We start from the raw sequence: 17038 nt of genomic DNA, 5'->3' as shown, positions 1-17038 counted from the left end.
TCTGTTCTCCTCTCCTCTGTTTTCCTCTCTCCTCTTCCCTCCTCTCTTCTCCTCCTTCCTTCTCCTCCTCCTCCTCTTCCTTCTTCTTTCTCTTCTTCTTCTTCTTCTCCTTCTTCTTCTTCTTCTTCTTCTTCTTCTTCTTCTTCTTCTTCTTCTTCTTCTTCTTTCTTTCTTTCTTTCTTTCTTTCTTTTGATACTCTGGCAATGACATAGATATGTTCTAGCTTTTGATAACTTTTATGTTCGTTGTTACTTCTATAGGGCCAGGCACATGGGAAATACTCATAATTTTATTGGCTGCTAGGAACATTATCTTGAATAGATCATTCATCATATGCAGTATACCTATGTCTTGCTGCCATGGAATAACTTAATTCTCATAAAAACTGTGAAAGGTGTGATAAGACATTGAGTCACAGAGAAGTAACATGATGTGTACAAAGTGATGGAGAAAGAGAGGGGCCGAGTTGTGTGTTGGGCCCCAGCAATACTAGCTTTGAGGCACATGTATTAGATTACCGTGCCACTGAGCTGCTCAAAATCCATTTAGGAAACCACATTGATAATTAAGTGATGGTGGTGCTTTTATGACAGGGTCAATTGGAAGTCAACTGTTTTAGGGAGGATGTACTTCGCAGGGTCTTCTACAGCCTCCTCCAGGGAAAAGGCATCTTCTTTGGGCTTCGAGTATCAGGAGAATGCAGCCCTGCACATCGCTGGGTGGCCTGTGTGTGTATGCTTTTTCTTCTCCCCCCACAGTGTATTTACACTCAAAACTGCGATAAACATCCATTTGCTTTAACACATGTGAAAATACCTTAGCAACTTCCCGCAGCTCTGGCCTGTTGCTAAGCAGTGACCCTTCTGCTACCATGGCAACATCAGCAGACTCTGGAGGGCTGCTGGTACCAACCTCCTGACTAGACTTGGGCCTCGGGAGCACATTTCTCGTAGGGGCAGCCATTCTGTCTTGTTGTTTGGCTCTATCAGAAAAGCCCATGTTCTCCTGCAGGAAGCTTTCTAGGGAAATCAGCCATTCAGTGCTTGGCAGATGAGGTCTGCGGTGGCCCCACCTCTGCTGCTGTGCCCACCTCCCTCTATGGAGTGGGTGGAGTTCAGGGTGGCTGCACCAGAAGGCGCAGTGAGCTTTTTCCTCTGGATCAATGGAATGAATTAAGGACAGTGATGCCTCTTGAAATCACGGCAGCAGGAAGCTACTACCCCCCTGAGGGAGAGTTTTACAGAAATGATTTTCCAATTATAAACCTGGAATCACAGAGCAGGGGTCACTTAGACAGGGAAGCACCCTGTGCAACAATGGTTTAGTCAACAACTGGCCACATATATGACGACTATACCATTTAGCCTAGCTGTGTCCTGACCTATACCATCCGCATTTGCATGAGCACATCCTATGATGTTTGCTCGTCAAAATGATGCATTTCTCAGATGTATCTTTGTCTTTAGGTGACACATGGTCGTATTGTAAGAGATACTACTCTGAGGAGAGAGGAATGTGTGATAGTATTACTTGCCGACATGATGACAGCAACTAGAATCACCTAACAGGCATACTTCTTAGCAAGCCTGTTTCCTTAATACAGGTCACACTGTTTATGTGGGCCTGGGTCCAGACTGGAGAGGAAAAAGCAAGGAGAATGTCAACAGCCATATCATCAGCACCCATATCATCAGCACCCATATCATCAGCACCCATATCATCAGCACCCATATCATCAGCATCCATATCATCAGCATCCTTATCATCAACATCCATGTCTCTCAGCTTCCTGACTATGCCCAGTCGCCTCCCCTTCCTGCTGCCAAGTTTTCCACCATAATGTTCTTATTTCCCTCACCACCAGGAGACAGAATAAATCCCCCTTTTCTCTTTCTTTTTCTTTTTCCTTTCCTTTCCTTTTCTTTTTTTTGAGACTAGCCCTGGCTGTCCTGGAACTCACTCTGTAGACCAGGCTGGCCTCGAACTCAAAAATCCACCTGCCTCTGCCTCCCAAGTGCTGGGATTAAAGGCGTGTACCACCACCGCCTGGCTCCCCTTTTTCTTAAGTTACTTCTTTTGGGTGTTTAGTCACAAAAAGAAGAAAAGAAACTAACACAGCATTAAAGAAACCGCTGGAACTCATCCCAGTGTTTCCCACTGGCCAAATGGAATTTGAGCCATCCATAAAGAAACTCAGACATTGTAGCTTTCAAGAGCATTGTCCTCTTCAGTAAAAGAGGCAAGGAAGGAGAAGAGCTAACTTAGAAGTTCTACATATGATTATGATGGCTATATTGGCTGGTTTTGAATGCCAACATGACACAAGCTAGATTCACCAGAGAGGAAGGAGCCTCAGTCAAGGAAATGCCTCCATGAGATCCAGCTGTAAGGCATTTTCTTAATTACTGAGCAGTAGGGAAGGGCCCAATCCATTGTAGATGATGCCATCCCTGGGCTGGCCGCCCTCAGTTCTGTAAGTAAGCAGGCTGTGGAAGTTATGGGAAGTGAGCAGCAGCCTTCCATGGCTTCTGCATCAGCTCCTGCCTCCAAGTTCCTGCCCTGCTTGAGTTCCTGTCCTGACAGCCTCCAAAGATGGATTATGATCTAGAATTATAAGCCAAATAAACCCTTTCCTCCTCAGTGTGCTTTTTGGTCATGATGTTTTCATCGCTGCAATAGAAACCCTAACTATGGGGCTGGAGAGATGGCTCAGTGGTTAAGAGCACTGACTGCTCTTCTGAAGGTCCTGAGTTCAAATCCCAGCACCACATGGTGTCTCACAACCACCCACAATAAGATCTGATGCCCTCTTCTGGTGTGTCTGAAGACAGCTACAGTATACTTAGATATAATAATAAATAAATCTTAAAAAAAAAGAAAAGAAAAGAAAAGAAAAAGAAAGCCTAACTATGATGGTGGGGTAGGCAGAGAGTAGCATGGCTAAGTTGTCTGAACCAGGAATGCTAGGGAGAGCAAAATCTTCATCTAGGTCTACCTGTGGGACTGGATAAAGGCCGGGGAGCAGAGCCAGCCTCAGACACGTGTAATCTGGAGGCACGGCATCAGGGATAATGGGCAGCCAATGTGAGTAAATCCAATGCATAGTCCCAGTGGACCTCACACATCACCCTCTCTGACCCACAGGCAAAGCTTGAGTAGTTTTGTGAAAAGTTTCCTGTCTCTGGATTGAGAAGCCTGAGAATACTTTCACATTCTTCAAAGCCTTCTTTCTGGAAGCTTCCTCTTTGGCATCGCTCAGCCCTCAACCTGGTTGTCAGTCCCAGCCCAGAGCTGTAGATTGACAAAGTTTAGACCATGGCAGCATCAGCTACCACCGGGAAACATGTCGGAGAAGCATATCTAAAGACAGCCCCACCCCTATCTCTGTGTCCTTCCTAAGGGCCATTCTAGGCATGTCCAACAATCTGTTTTAACTAGCCATAGCTGGAAAAGGGAGGCCATAAGCCAATCATACAGCCCAAAGCAGCAGTCTGTAAATGTTAGCACGCTGTTCTAGTTTCATTGTGTTGATGTGTTAAAATCCTCTAGCCAAGAGTAACTTAGGGGTAGAAAGGGTTTTTACTTCAGCTTATGCTTGCAGGACAGTCTTTCACTGAGGGAAGTCAGGGCAGGACCGGAAGCAGAAACCATAGAGAATGCCACTTGCTGGCTCACTCTCAGGCTCATGCTCAGCTAGTATTCTTTTATAGCCCAGGACCACTTGCTTAGGGATGGTACTTCCCCTTTCTCCTGGGCATTGCTCTTCCTATCTTCTCCAACTCCTAGCTTGTAGCCTGAGGTCCCCTTTGCTGCATTGTCATGACCTAGATCAGAGAAGCTTGGCCATGGGTCACAATGCTTAGATAATCCAGGCAACACCAGCAGTTGTTGGGATTCAGGGAGTGTTTATAAGTGGTTGGCCATGAAGGAAGTAGATCCCAGATGCAGAGTTGGGGTTCACAGACAGAATATTAGTTCTGAGAGAATTGGGAAGGATACCTCAAGAGATTCGGATACTATGAACAGGTCATGGGCTCCAGCAAAGAATGCTAGGGCTGGGTGCTCTCAGGAGATACTTCTCCACAGGTCTCTCACACAGCTCTGCACATCTTGCAGGAAGGAATGACTTCTTATTGTTCTTGACTGTTTTCTCAAGATGTTTGTATGGATTGTGTCTCTTTCTGCAGCAAATTGCAGTCGTACTTGATAACCCTTATGAAATATGTGGGCTTCCTCTGAGCTCCTGTCCTAGAACATAACCCACCCTGTATTCTTATGACTTATTGCCCACTTCATCCTGTTCAGTAGGTTTTGGGACTTGCAAGAATGGTATAAAACTAAGGAGACACTGGATTCTGTAGTTGCTTGAAATAATAAACCATCTCTGCTCTCTGATCAGTGGTCATCATCTCTAAAAATGTGTTGTAGGTTGGCATGCTACCTCCACAGTTCTTGACAGCTCATGGTAGCCCTCAGCCTCAAGAAATATAGGTCTGGGCTAATAGGAAAGATAACTGAGCCTGAAACAAGGGGGGGGGGCTCTATTGGACTTCACCAAGGAGTGGGCAGAGCTGACTCTAAAGTGTAGTAGGGTCACAACTCTGTGTGGAGGAGAAAGCAGGAAGAAAAAAAAAGAAGGATCCAAGCTTTCTTTTAGGAGTCAAACTCAATTAAATGATTAAATCTGAACAGTGGCACATGGGACCCCATAGGCTCTCTTAGTTCATCTGCGGTGCCATAAAAGAATATCCAAGATTTGCTTATTTGTAGGACATAGAATTTATTTTCTTGTCATTCTAAAGGTTAGAAAGCTCAAGCTCAAGATCAAGGCACTATAAGGATCAGCTGTGGAGGATTCCATGCCTAAACACAGTGCATGGTGTTGTGTCTTAACATAGTGGGAGGCAGAGGGACAAAGAAGGTAGAGCCCCCTGTGTATTTTCATCTTTTGTAAATGTGACATAATTTGGAAAGAGAGACACTAAATTGAGAAAATGTCTCCATCAGATTGTTCTGTGGGCAAGACTGCAGTGTGTGGGGACATTTTCCTGATTGGTGATTGATGTGAAAGGTCCCAGCCCACTGTGAGTGGTGCCACTTCTAGGCAATGGGTCTGGATTGTATAAAGAGGAGGCTGAGTGAGCCACGAGGAGCAAGCAAGTAGGCAGTGTCCCTTCATGGCTTTTGTTTCTGTCCCAACCTCCATGTTCCTTCCTTGAGTTACAGCCCCAACTTCCTTAGATGATAAACTGGGATGTAGAAGTGTGAGCTAAGTCAACCCTTTCCTTCTCAAGTTCAATTTAGTCACAATGTTTCATCACAGTAGAAAGCCAACTAGAACACTCCCTAGGTCAAGTCCCTTCTTAGAGCCAACCTAATTCCATTTGTGAGGAGGAAGCTTTCAAGCCAAGTCACATCTTTTTTTAACTTTTGTTTTGGTGTGCTAGGGTGTGTGTATACACTTGCATGTTTTCATGATGTGTGTGCGCAAGCCAGAGTTTGACCTTGGTTGTCTTCCTCAATTGCTTGCTGTCTCATATATCAAGGTAGCATCTTACACTTGAACCCAGAGCTTGCTGAATCAACTATTCTAGCTAGCCAGCTTTCTTTGGAGCTCCCTTGTCTCCACTTCCTGTTCAACAGGGTTACAGGAAGATCTTTATGTGTGTGACAAGGATCTGAATTCCAGTACTCACGCTTGGGCAGCAAGCACTTTACCCACTGAGATATCTCCCCAGTCCATCCCTTGTCACTTCTTAATGGCCCTATTTCAATATTTTCACATTGGCAGCACCTACATTTTGGGTGGGACACATTTGCACTGTAGCACAGAACATTTTACTCTTTGATTTCCAGATCTGCATATCTGAATCATCTGAAGAATGTTAAAACTGCAGGCGCAGGTGCATTTCCACTGGTATTCTATCTAGTCTTAACTGGCAGTGACATGGGGCTAGTTCCAAGGTTACTTGGCTGTTCTGAAATTTAGATGAGTTTGAGAACCACTCATCTACTGTGAAGAAATAGGTTCACAGCGTTTAGAGGGACTTGATTAAGTGTCTGTTCCTTTGAGATTTTACCTGGCTGAACTCCCAGGGTCCTGGGCTTTGTGCTAGGCTCACAACCCCTGAGATATGGATAGCTTTTGTTGCTTGGGACCTAACTCAGCTCTGGCTCACAATCTCAGAGCCATAGATGGCTTCTGTTGCTCAGGACCTAACTCAGCACTGGCCAGGTTTCACCTGGAACTTGACCAATAGAGACTTTCACTCCAGAGAGGAGCAAGGCAGAGATCCAGAGGGAAGGCTTCTCTTCATGTTGTCAAGTAGGAACCTGGGTTGCTAGGCAACCAGACAGTCTAAGGCAGCCTTGCTGCTCTGTGGTGGTGCTTTGCATTTTAAGATTTCTTGGGTGGATTCTGGAGAACCTCAAGAGTACTGAAGGGCAGACATGCAGCTGGGTGTGTCTGTGTGTGTCTGGGTACAGCCATTTTGCCATGCCTGTATGGCTACCATAAATTTGAGGAAGATACTGGTGCCTCACAATGTAATTGGCAAAAATGAAGATATTCTAAAAAGACACATATGTCTCCCAATCAACTGTCAGACTAGTAAAACAATGGACCCCACGCCCAAATTAGAGTTTCCCCAGGAATCTCATGCTGGGAGAAGGAAAGGGCTTCAGACAGAGGGAGAATTTGTCTCTATTAAATAGATTTCATATCGTGCTAATAGCTTGTTAGAACAGCTTACTGTTGAGACTGAAATCCATACAATGAAGGTCAGTGCTGAATAGGACCACACCTTGTCTAGCACTGTTTAGATGTTTATAGCCTTGGGCATTTATTTAAATCTTACTCCCAGTTTGAGGCCCCGAGGAATACACTTGGGGTGGGGGTGAGAGGAGGTTTGCTGAATTTCTTTGTCCCTCTTTCCAGTGTGGCCACATTGAATAAATCTTCTTTTGCTGATTTCACTATTAATGTGGATCTTTTGATTGGCTTATTGAGAATGGGTGGTCAAACCTGGCTTGGGACATGAATTGCCACCCCCAGCTTTGACACCAATAAGACTGTACATGAAGAGAAACAGAAGGTGGCTTAGCACGTGAGACAGAAGGTGGCTTAGCACGTGAGACAGAAGGTGGCTTAGCAAGTGAGTATCTTGAAGAAGAAGGCTTGAAGGGCCCTTGAGAGCTTTTGAAATTAGGAAGTAATTTCAAATTTATAGAAAACTTATGACAAGAACCACACAAAATATATCCACATTTTCTATTTTTAACAGTTAATCAATTTGCTTTGTATCTGCCCTTTCTTTCTCCATAATATTTTTCTTAACCATATGAAATAAGTTAGATAAATGGTGACCCTTAATCTGACAATATTTCAGTGTCTATTTTCCCCAGATAAGGGTGTCCTTTCCATTTTTTTCTTATAGACTCACGGGACACTGATCAATTTAAGGTTTAATATTGAACAGCATCATTATTTAGTTCATTTAGTGTTTCCATATTTTGTCAATTAACATTATGACTTTTTGTTACAGTTCTCTCCTCCAGGGAAAGATCCTATCTAGAATAATATAGCCCAGAATATCTACTGTATTTTATTATCTCCTGTTTCTTAATCTCCTTTAGTCGGGACCACACTCCAGCTTTGCCTGTTTTGAGTTTCTTTTCAGCTTCTCTATCATGGATTTGGTATTTGCCTTCCAGACCAGAATACTACATCAATGACACCATGTTCTTCTTAGGGTATTATTTCTGGAATCATACAATGCCAATTTGCCATTTGTGGTGGTTTGAATATGCTTGACCCATGGGAAGTGGCACTATTAGGAGATATGGCCTTGTTGGAGGAAGTGTGGCCTTGTTGGAGGAAGTTCAACACAGTAGGGGTGGTCTTTGAGGGCCTATGCTCAAGTTCTGCCCAGTGCAGAAGAAAGAGCCTCCTCTTGGCTGCCAGCAGAAGCCAATATTCTCCTGGCTGTCTTCGGATTGAGATGTAGAACTCTCGACTACATCTCCAGCACCATGACTGTCTGTATGCTGCTACGCTTCCTGCCATGACAATAATGGACTAAACCTCTGAAACTGTAAGCCAGCTCCAGATAAATGTTTTCCTTTATAACAATTGTTTTGGTTATGATGTCTCTTCACAGCAATAAAACTCTAAGACACCATCTCTTAAGTCTAATTAACTGGGAGGGGTGTTGTTCAGTGTCTCCTCTGTATAGTTATTACATTATTTGTGTCTTTCATTAACAATTTTAAGTTCATGTGAGCATCAACACTTCTCCAATGATCAACATCAATCCTATTAGTTATTGTTGCCTGAAACAATGTTAAGGATTTCACAATGACGCTTTCCCGACTCTAGCTTTTTGAGGGCTCTGGTATAGATTATAAAATTGACTTCCTAGCAATATTGACCTCTGGCCTTGGAAAGCATTTCAAGGCTGCTAAATAAAGACCCTGTTTCTCCATATCTACACAGGAACTTCTGACGTGTTCTTTGGATTGCTGTGCCTTCCTGAAATGGGTTTTGCATCATGTGAAGCCTGTTTCTGAGTCTCAATTTTATACAGTATAATAAACAATCATGCAACCTTATAATTAGTTTTAGGAACTAATTCTGGGTTTTAGGAACTAGTCCATTTTTTTTGGCTTATTTGTTTATATTGTTAACAAGATTCTGGGTGGTTATAATTGCCACACGTCATAAATTCTGGGTCTGTGGTGAAATAGATGGACATAGTGCCTATCATTGAGAAATCTAAAGTCTAATGGGTGGGATAGATATTGGAAAAATGATAATACACTAAATTTTGTAAGTAGAGATTACCTTCTGAGTATGCATCAACAGGATCTACTCTAGTCTTGGGACCTTGGAAACACTTCACAAAAAATGAAATTAAGGATGACGTCAGCTAAGGATGGGATTCTGGAGCAGCAAGTGCACCCTATTGGGAACATGGTACACCTGTATTTCTGGGTGTCTGGGTGAGGCAGGAGGGGCTCATGAGACGTTGGAGCCTTTGTAAAAATTATGCCCTTTCCCCCCAAGGAGGCCAAGGGAAGCCTCTGAAGGATTTTTAGAAGACAAGAGTGACAAAATTTCATATGTAAGTGGAAAAGGTCCCTCTGGCTGTTCTGTGGGGAAAGGATCCAGACAACATGGAAAGAAAAGTGGAATGCTGATTTGATTGATGGGGAGGCTGTAGGGAAGCCGTGGTGGATGGTGACTGTGGCCTGACTAGGGTGGCAGTGGAAGGTGTGGGAAGTGATCTGACTCATCTGGCTTTACCATCTCTCCCTTGGCATTGCTCTAGCGTAGATGTAAAATGTCCTCATGCTTTTGAACATTTGGCCACCAGCCAGTGCCACTGAGATTTGAGAGGTTGTGGAAATCTTAGAGGGGAGGGTCTAGCTGGAGGAAATGTGTTGTTCTGGGAGCGGGTAAGCCCTGAGTTATAGTACTAGTGCTCACTTCCTGTTTAGTCTATTTCTGGATTCACGTAGATGTGAGGAGCCTAGCCACGTGTTCTCACCACTGTGAAGACACAAGCCCTTTCCTGCACGACGCACTGTATCTCCTTAAACTGTAACCCATAAGAAATCCTTCCTCCCTTAATTTGGCTTTTAAGGTTTTTATTTTGAAGCAATGAGATGATACTTAACATAGGCATCATGGGTAGCCCATGAGGCAGGAATTCCTGAGACAGGAAGTAAAACCCTATCTGGACACATGATGACAGTGCCCCACTGGAGGATGTCAGTTTCCTTTCTTTTTCTAAAAATTTATTTATTTATGTGTTTATGCATATATATACTCATTCATTCATTGATTCATTCATTGATTCATTCATTCCATGTGTATGTGTGAGTGCCTGCATGTATGTACATGCCCCAACGCATGCCTGGTGTCCTCGGAGGCCGGAAGAGGGCTTCAGTTCCCCTGGAATTTAAATGACAGACAACTGTAAGCTGCTTATTGTAAATCCTGGGAAATGAACTCAGATCTTCTCCAAAACAGAGCATACTTTCATCCGCTAAATCATTTTTTTTTCCAGCTCCAGATGTTAGCTCTTGACCTACCTGGGAAACACGTGCAGAGTCCTTATGAAAGAAGCTTACACGTATCTCCAAAAAGCTAGCCAACTATGGGGCAGAATCTTACTGGTTGCCAAATAACTGAAGTGTTTTGGAAATGCTTTCCTTGGTCCTCCCTATTTCTTACAAAACAATCTAGTCCTATTTCTAAGCATTCTACAGTTCTATTTGGTTTGTATAACCATTTGAACTTCAGGAACATTATTGGCATGGCTAATTTGGCTCCTAGACAATACATCCAGAATTATAGTGGATCTTCTCCCCCAACCCAGCATTCTTTGCTTTGACTGCAGCTTTTATGGCACACGATATGTCCCCATTAACTTTTATTAGCTCCATAATTTTTTTTATTAACATTGAGTAATAACTGTTTTCAGTGGCATCGCTCTTCCAAAGCGTCCTCGATTAGTCGTCCATGATAACAGTTGCTAAATTGAAGTTTCTTCTGCTAGCATTTCACCCGCAGTAAATCCAACCATTCTACCTTGTCTTGCTTAAGAAGCCATGAAATTTCCAGACATTATCAGAAAAATGACCACAGTCAATGTCTTCTAAATGGAGATGAAAATTGAGCCCTGGATGGTTTGAGTCATGATGCTTCATAGATAGAGACTGGGAGTGAGATCTCTCACCCTAAGTGAGGGACTCTCCTTGAGGGAGGTTACTGGGTGATCTGAGGTCCCACATTGGGACTGTGTCTAATGGAAGTTAAGGACTTCTTTCAATAACAGCAGTGGTGGTTGCTTTTCTTCCCGTAGGTTAAGGTTACAACAAACATCATGTGGTGACTTAGGGTTTTACTGCTGTGAACAGACATCATGACCAAAGCAACTCTTATAAGGAGAACATTTAATTGGGGCTGGCTTACAAGTTCAGAGGTTCAGTCCATTATCACCAAGGCAGGAACATGGCAGCATCCAGGCAGGCATGATGCAGGAGGAGCTGAGAGTTCTACATCTTCATCTGAAGGCTGCTAGGAGAATACTGGCTTGCAGGCAGATAGGACACAGTTCTTAAAGCACACACCCACAGTGCCACACCTACTCCAACAAGGGCACACCTACTTGATCAGGGCCACACCTTCTATTAGTGCCATTCCCTGAGCCAAGCATATACAAACCATCACAGGTGGGTACTTCACCTAGAGTGAAGAGAGAAGGAGATTGGCTTGGCTAACTGTAATCAGTTTCAGGCTATCTGGTTCAGACACTCTTGCCTTGAGTTTCAGGAAGATTTGGTTACTTTGAAGGACATGGCTTTATTCTTTGCAGTTTAGGTTCAATTCAACTCAATTTAGTTCAATGCTACACAACTCAATTTTACAGCAGATTTTTTAAATTTCCCTCATTGTGGTCCAGCAAGCTACCTGCATTCACTGTGACTGGTTAAGTTGGCAAGTGGCAGAGAATTCAAAATTTCTTTCATATTAAAAAAAAATGCAGAGGTGTGATATTCAAAACTCTTATAGCAGGCCCAGGAGTGGTCAGGAGACTACACTGTATTGTGCTATTCTGTTATCTTTAACATGAAGCTTTCAGCTCATGAATAAACATAATTGCCTGAGGTCCAGCCATCATAATCTGTGTTTTGATGGAGGGGAATAAAGGTGGACGGCAGCCATGTTTCTTTCCTTTAAAGACTCTCACAAGAAGTTGCATGATATTCATTTAACACAGAGCTCGGTCAGAGTCTCACATCTGTCTGCAAGGGAGAATGGAATATGTCATCATTCCAGGCATCTTAAGCTGTGCTGGTACTTAGGGGTTCTGTTTCTAAGGAAGATTAGCAGAATACATATTAGAGGATATCTAATAGATTCTAAAATCAGTGATGCAAAGTGTTATCTCTAAAGTATTAAAAAAGAGGTGAAAAAGTTCCTTTGGTATATGTGTGAGTATATGTGTGTATACATATATGTAGATATATACATACATATATGTATATATCTGATGGCTTTGAAAAATATTGAGGTACCCAGTAGCTGGAGCTGAAAAATAATCCATCCATTTGTCCGTCCATCCATCCATCCTTCCATGCTGTTAACACATATACTGAATATCTGCTATATCTCAGACACCATGCTCATATTGAGCAAGTTGATTTGAATTTATTAGCCCTCATATTCAAGGACCCTATAGTCTGGGTGGAGGCCAATGGCAGCCAAATTAATAACTCCAGGTAATAATCGCTTCATTAGAAGTAGCTACTTGCTTTCTCATCGAACAAAGTCTCACTGAATGCTTGCTACAAAGATGCTTTTGTAGGCACTGAGGATACCAAAGCAGAAAGTCAGAAAGTGAGAAAAACATAGATGCAGAGTGACAAAGCTTCCCTGAGGGTGTAGATAGGTACGGTAGGAGAAAAGGACACAAGCTCATGGCTGCCAGGATGAGCTAGGAATTGCTTCCTACAGATCATGACCCTTCCACTAAAACCTCTAAGGAGGAACAGGGCTCCTCTGCATCCTAGGCCCTGCTGAGCACTAAAGCAATGAAGCTCTTTTGTTTTGATGCTCAGGTGTGATTGGTGACAACGGATGATTTTTAGTAATTTTTCCTGTTATACAGTGTGTGCACGGAAGGATTTGCTTCTCCGTGTTTCTTGTGAGAGTGGTAATAGGAGATATTTATGATTTTACATGGCCTTAAGCATGGATGGTAGTATATTTAGGCTGTCTTGGGTCTGGAGGGCTTGACAAATGCATTTCCACCATAGCAAGGTACTGGAAACCAAAACCGATTGCATCCTGAATGAAATGAAGACCCTGACAAAACACATCCTATCAGAAGGATGAAATTAGATATCTGACAACATGCACTTGTCTTCTAAATAACCATCCATAGGTTTTACATTTTGGTAGAAATAGATATTCATCAGTTTATCACAATGGTGCTGCCAGGGACCTGGCAATTTAAACAGAAACTTGAAGATCTTTCTAGAAGAATAACCTCAGAAGACTTCAGTGGGCTGTTTTCCTTGCTTTTTATTTCTCCTCTTTCTTTGACTCCCTTTGAGAACCCATGCTTTATTGCTATAAAGAAGCAGAGTATCTATTTAGAATCAATCCAATAATACTATGTTCCGAAGCATTAATTCCTGCCTGTAATCAGTTCCTTGCAGGGGATGTTTTTCTTCTCCAGGCTTTCTTCTTCAGGTGTGGTTTGTGGTGTGTGTGTGTGTGTGTGTGTGTGTGTGTGTGTGTGTGTATGCATGTGTGTGTATGTGTGTGTATGCATGTGTGTGTACCTGTGTGTGTACGCTAGGCTTTTTGTTCAGTACATACTTGAGATGCAGGCTCCCCCTGGCTCTATAGCTCACTTGCTCACTTGCTGTACAGGAACATAGCCCTGGTTCAAATACAATGGTGGGAAAGAGGAGGCGTGCTGTGAGCCTTTGCTCTCTGGGTCACTTGTCCTTCCTTTTTCTGTTCAGACTGTGAGCTAGAGGCATCAAAAAGTTTGTTCTTGGGAGGCAGGCCAGAGGGCTGGTGAGTCTGCACACATCAGCGGCGGGCATTTCAGTTAGACTGTTTCTGGGCAGGAATTTTCTGCTAAAACAATCACTATCTTGTCAAACATTCTGTCCAAAGAAGAAAATTAATATGGTAACTTTGCAGACAAAAGCACATTTTGACCAAAGCCCAACACTATGCATTTAAATAAACCCTGGAATTAATGCTGTGATTAGCATTAGAACTTGCCAAGGACATAAATTTATTGTAAAAATGGTTTAAGAGTCAAGCCAACCAAAGATCCCCCAGAGGAAAGGAGAACAACATGGAATTTCAATCAGGTTTTCACCATAGGTACACAGTTTCTTAAAACCTGGGTCCTTTCATGGTGTCTTGTCCTTTGAGGACTCAGCCCTGGAACCACCATTACTTGGTGTCTTGAAATGCTGTACTCAGATCTGAGGGAGGAAGGGAGGAATCAGGCCATGGATAGAACTTCAGGAAAGACAGCCAAGTCTGGAAATGTCTTAGTTAGGATTTCATTGCTGTGAAGAGACATCATGACCATGTAACTCTTATAAAAGAAAGCATTTAATTGGGGCTGGCTTACAGTTTCAGAGGTTCAGTTCCTTATCATCATGGTGAGAAGCATGGTAGTGTCCAGGCAAACGTGGTGCTGGAAGAGCCCAGAGTCCTGCCCTGCTGAAGGCAGCAGCTGGAGACTCTTCTGAATTGGGCATAGCTTGAGCATAGAACCTCAAAGCCCGCCCCACCCCCACTGTGATGCACTTCCTCCAACATGGCCACACCTTCTCCAACAAAGCCACGCCTCTTTATAATGCCACTCCCCAAGGGCCAAGAATATTCACACCACCGCAAGAAACAATGGGGGTCAGCTCTTAGAGATCAACATCAGAGGAGGAGAGACAGATGGCCCATTGAGGAAATAAATGGGAGAAAACACGACTAGTCTTTGTGATCTGGATATGAAATTTACCCCGCAGACTCATGTGTTTGAAGCTTTGGTTCCCAGCTGATGAGCCTGGTCAGGGAGCAGATGGAGCCTTGCTGAAGGAAGTAGGGGGTGGGGCTTGTGGTTCGTGGCCCTGCTCAGTTTATCTTCTCTTTTCATGACAACCACTGTGTAACAAGCAGCTCCCTTCATCCTCTTTGTGACCTGTGGCTGTGCTTCCTCTACCACAATGGACTGTAATGTCCTAAATCATGAGCCAGACCGGCCCCTTCCTCTTTGATGTTGCTTCAGCTAGACATTTTGTCATGATGAGAGAAAGAGAAAAATAAGCAACACAGTTGCTTTGTCTCATCGCCCCTGTGCCTGTGCCAGTGCATCGGTCACATTGGTGGCAGGTAAATTCCGGTCAAGATAAATTTGATGTTTCAGACACCAGAAGCTTATTATAAAAGGCTGACTGTTATTCCTAGAGCCCCAAGCAAGGAAAGATCTTTTGTGACATTTACCACACAACATCATTAGAACTTGCTCATGATCAGATCTTTTTGAGGGAGTTTCTGAATGTTTTGAAGGAAAGGAGCTGGCCTTTCCCTTGATGGAAACCCCAACCTCACCAGGTCACCAACTGTAATGTTTACCTCCTGTCAGTTTGGCTCCACTGTCTGGGACCAGCACTTTGTAAGTGTCAAATGTGGCCCTTTGACCCCATCACTCAAATTGAGAGCAGTTGATACTGTTGAGTTATCAGTCTTTTAGAGGCCCGGAGAGGTGATTTACAATCTTCAGTGTTGAGAAAGACACCAATGGTTTGGCTTCAAGTTTGAACAGAGTCTCCCGGACCAGAGTGAGCTTGGAATATCATGGAAAACATGTTTACAGTTTTCTCATGGATTCGATACAAAACACTTTATCTGAATCATAATGACTATCTGGGGTTGAGATAACACAGAATGAAACCAACAGCCAGAAACACACACACTCACACACATACACACACACACACACACACACACACACACACACACACTTGATTGGTAAGGATCTGCACTCTACAATTTTATTGTGTAAAATTAGATTGAAGAAAACCAAATTTGTTGAGGAATGGTGGCCAAGAAAATTTGCTATTGGGAGAAACAGTACATAGTCCTTATTGAGTTGGAGAAACCTTATTTTGCCAGTAATGGATTTTCTTAAAATTGACATTGGACATAATTACAATGAAAATTGGCTTTATTAAGAGGAACTAGGTACAGACTGGAAACTGTTCAATAGTGCCAGTGTATGAAATGGATTGAGGTGTTTTTTTTTTTAAATATTTTTATTGTTTGATAATTTCACATCCCTGGATTTCATCATTATCATCTCATCCTCCCCCTCCTCCTTTTTTACTCCTTCTTCCGCTGAGTCCAACGGGTACTGCCGATAAACTGCTGGTTGTGGGGCCATCTCCTGGAGTGTGCTTGACTCGCTAGGGGCCATACCCTTAAAAAAAACCTGACTCTCAACTATTCATAGCTTCAGTTAGGTAGGATCTGGTAAGCCCCTCCTCTCTCCATTCAGAGATGCTGCCTGACTGGGTATTGCACAGGTCTTCTGTGGGCTACAGGTGCCATCAGCCCATGAGTGTAGTGGCCCTGCCATGTATGGAAGACACTTTTACTCTGCTCCTCATCGACCTCTGGCTCATACCAATCCCCTGTCCTCTTCAGAGATGATCCCTGAGCCTTTGGGGTGGGGGTGATGTATGTAAGATGCTTGCAGCTGAGCTCAGTGGGGTTGTCAGGGAGAGGACTTGAAATGATGCGCCATAATTACTAGTGGATGTGATAAACAGGGAGATGGATGTCTCTGGGTTTGATGAAAACAAGATCAGTCGGTGGAGTGGAACAGCGAGATCCTCAAATCTACATTTTGTTGCATTTATTTAATAGAAGTGCTACGAATATCATAATCTTAACTCCCCCTAGCTTTTAACTCAAATACTTTTTAATATGATTATATTTTAATAGGTAATACTAGTATAAAGTCAATTTACTTTCTACTTCTGAGCCTACTTAATTTCTTAAAAGGCCGTTTACCAACTACTGTTTTACAAGGATAGTTAATACCCAAATTTAAAAACTTTTTAGGATTTTTTTCAGATTTTAATATAATTACACAATTTTCCCCTTCCCTTTCCTCCCTTCAAGTCCTCCTATAGACACCACTTTGATCTCTTTCTAAAATCACAGTCTTTTTTCTTCCTTTCTTTCTTTCTTTCTTTCTTTCTTTCTTACTTTCTTTTTTTTTTTTTTTTTTTTTTTTGGTTTTTTCGAGACAGGGTTTCTCTGTGTAGCCTTGGCTGTCCTGGAACTCACTCTGTAGATCAGGATGGTCTTGAACTCAGAAATCCTCCTGACTCTGCCTCCCAAGTGCTGGGATTAAAGGCGTGTGCCACCACCACCCGGCAGCCTTTTTTCTTTAATCATTGTTACATAATATATATATATATATATATATATAT

At 43.0% G+C, this 17038-nt stretch overlaps 2 long non-coding RNA genes across 2 annotated transcripts in view; one reads left to right on the top strand and one right to left on the bottom strand.

Moving 5' to 3' along the window:
* Nucleotides 1-14300, bottom strand: part of LOC116072370 — a 25823-nt gene extending 11523 nt beyond the window's left edge. The window contains exon 1 of the long non-coding RNA XR_004111416.1: nt 14173-14300. This is a non-coding gene — a long non-coding RNA (uncharacterized LOC116072370). The remainder of the gene's footprint in view (nt 1-14172) is intronic.
* A 384-nt stretch (nt 14301-14684) lies between these two features.
* The window catches only part of LOC116072371, a 51577-nt gene continuing 49223 nt past the window's right edge, over nt 14685-17038 (top strand). Inside the window, exon 1 of the long non-coding RNA XR_004111417.1 lies at nt 14685-14930. This is a non-coding gene — a long non-coding RNA (uncharacterized LOC116072371). The remainder of the gene's footprint in view (nt 14931-17038) is intronic.

This window comes from Mastomys coucha, unplaced genomic scaffold, assembly GCF_008632895.1.
Source record: "Mastomys coucha isolate ucsf_1 unplaced genomic scaffold, UCSF_Mcou_1 pScaffold23, whole genome shotgun sequence".
NCBI classification, from domain to species: Eukaryota; Metazoa; Chordata; class Mammalia; order Rodentia; family Muridae; genus Mastomys; species Mastomys coucha.
This window is presented reverse-complemented; position numbering and strand designations above follow the sequence as displayed.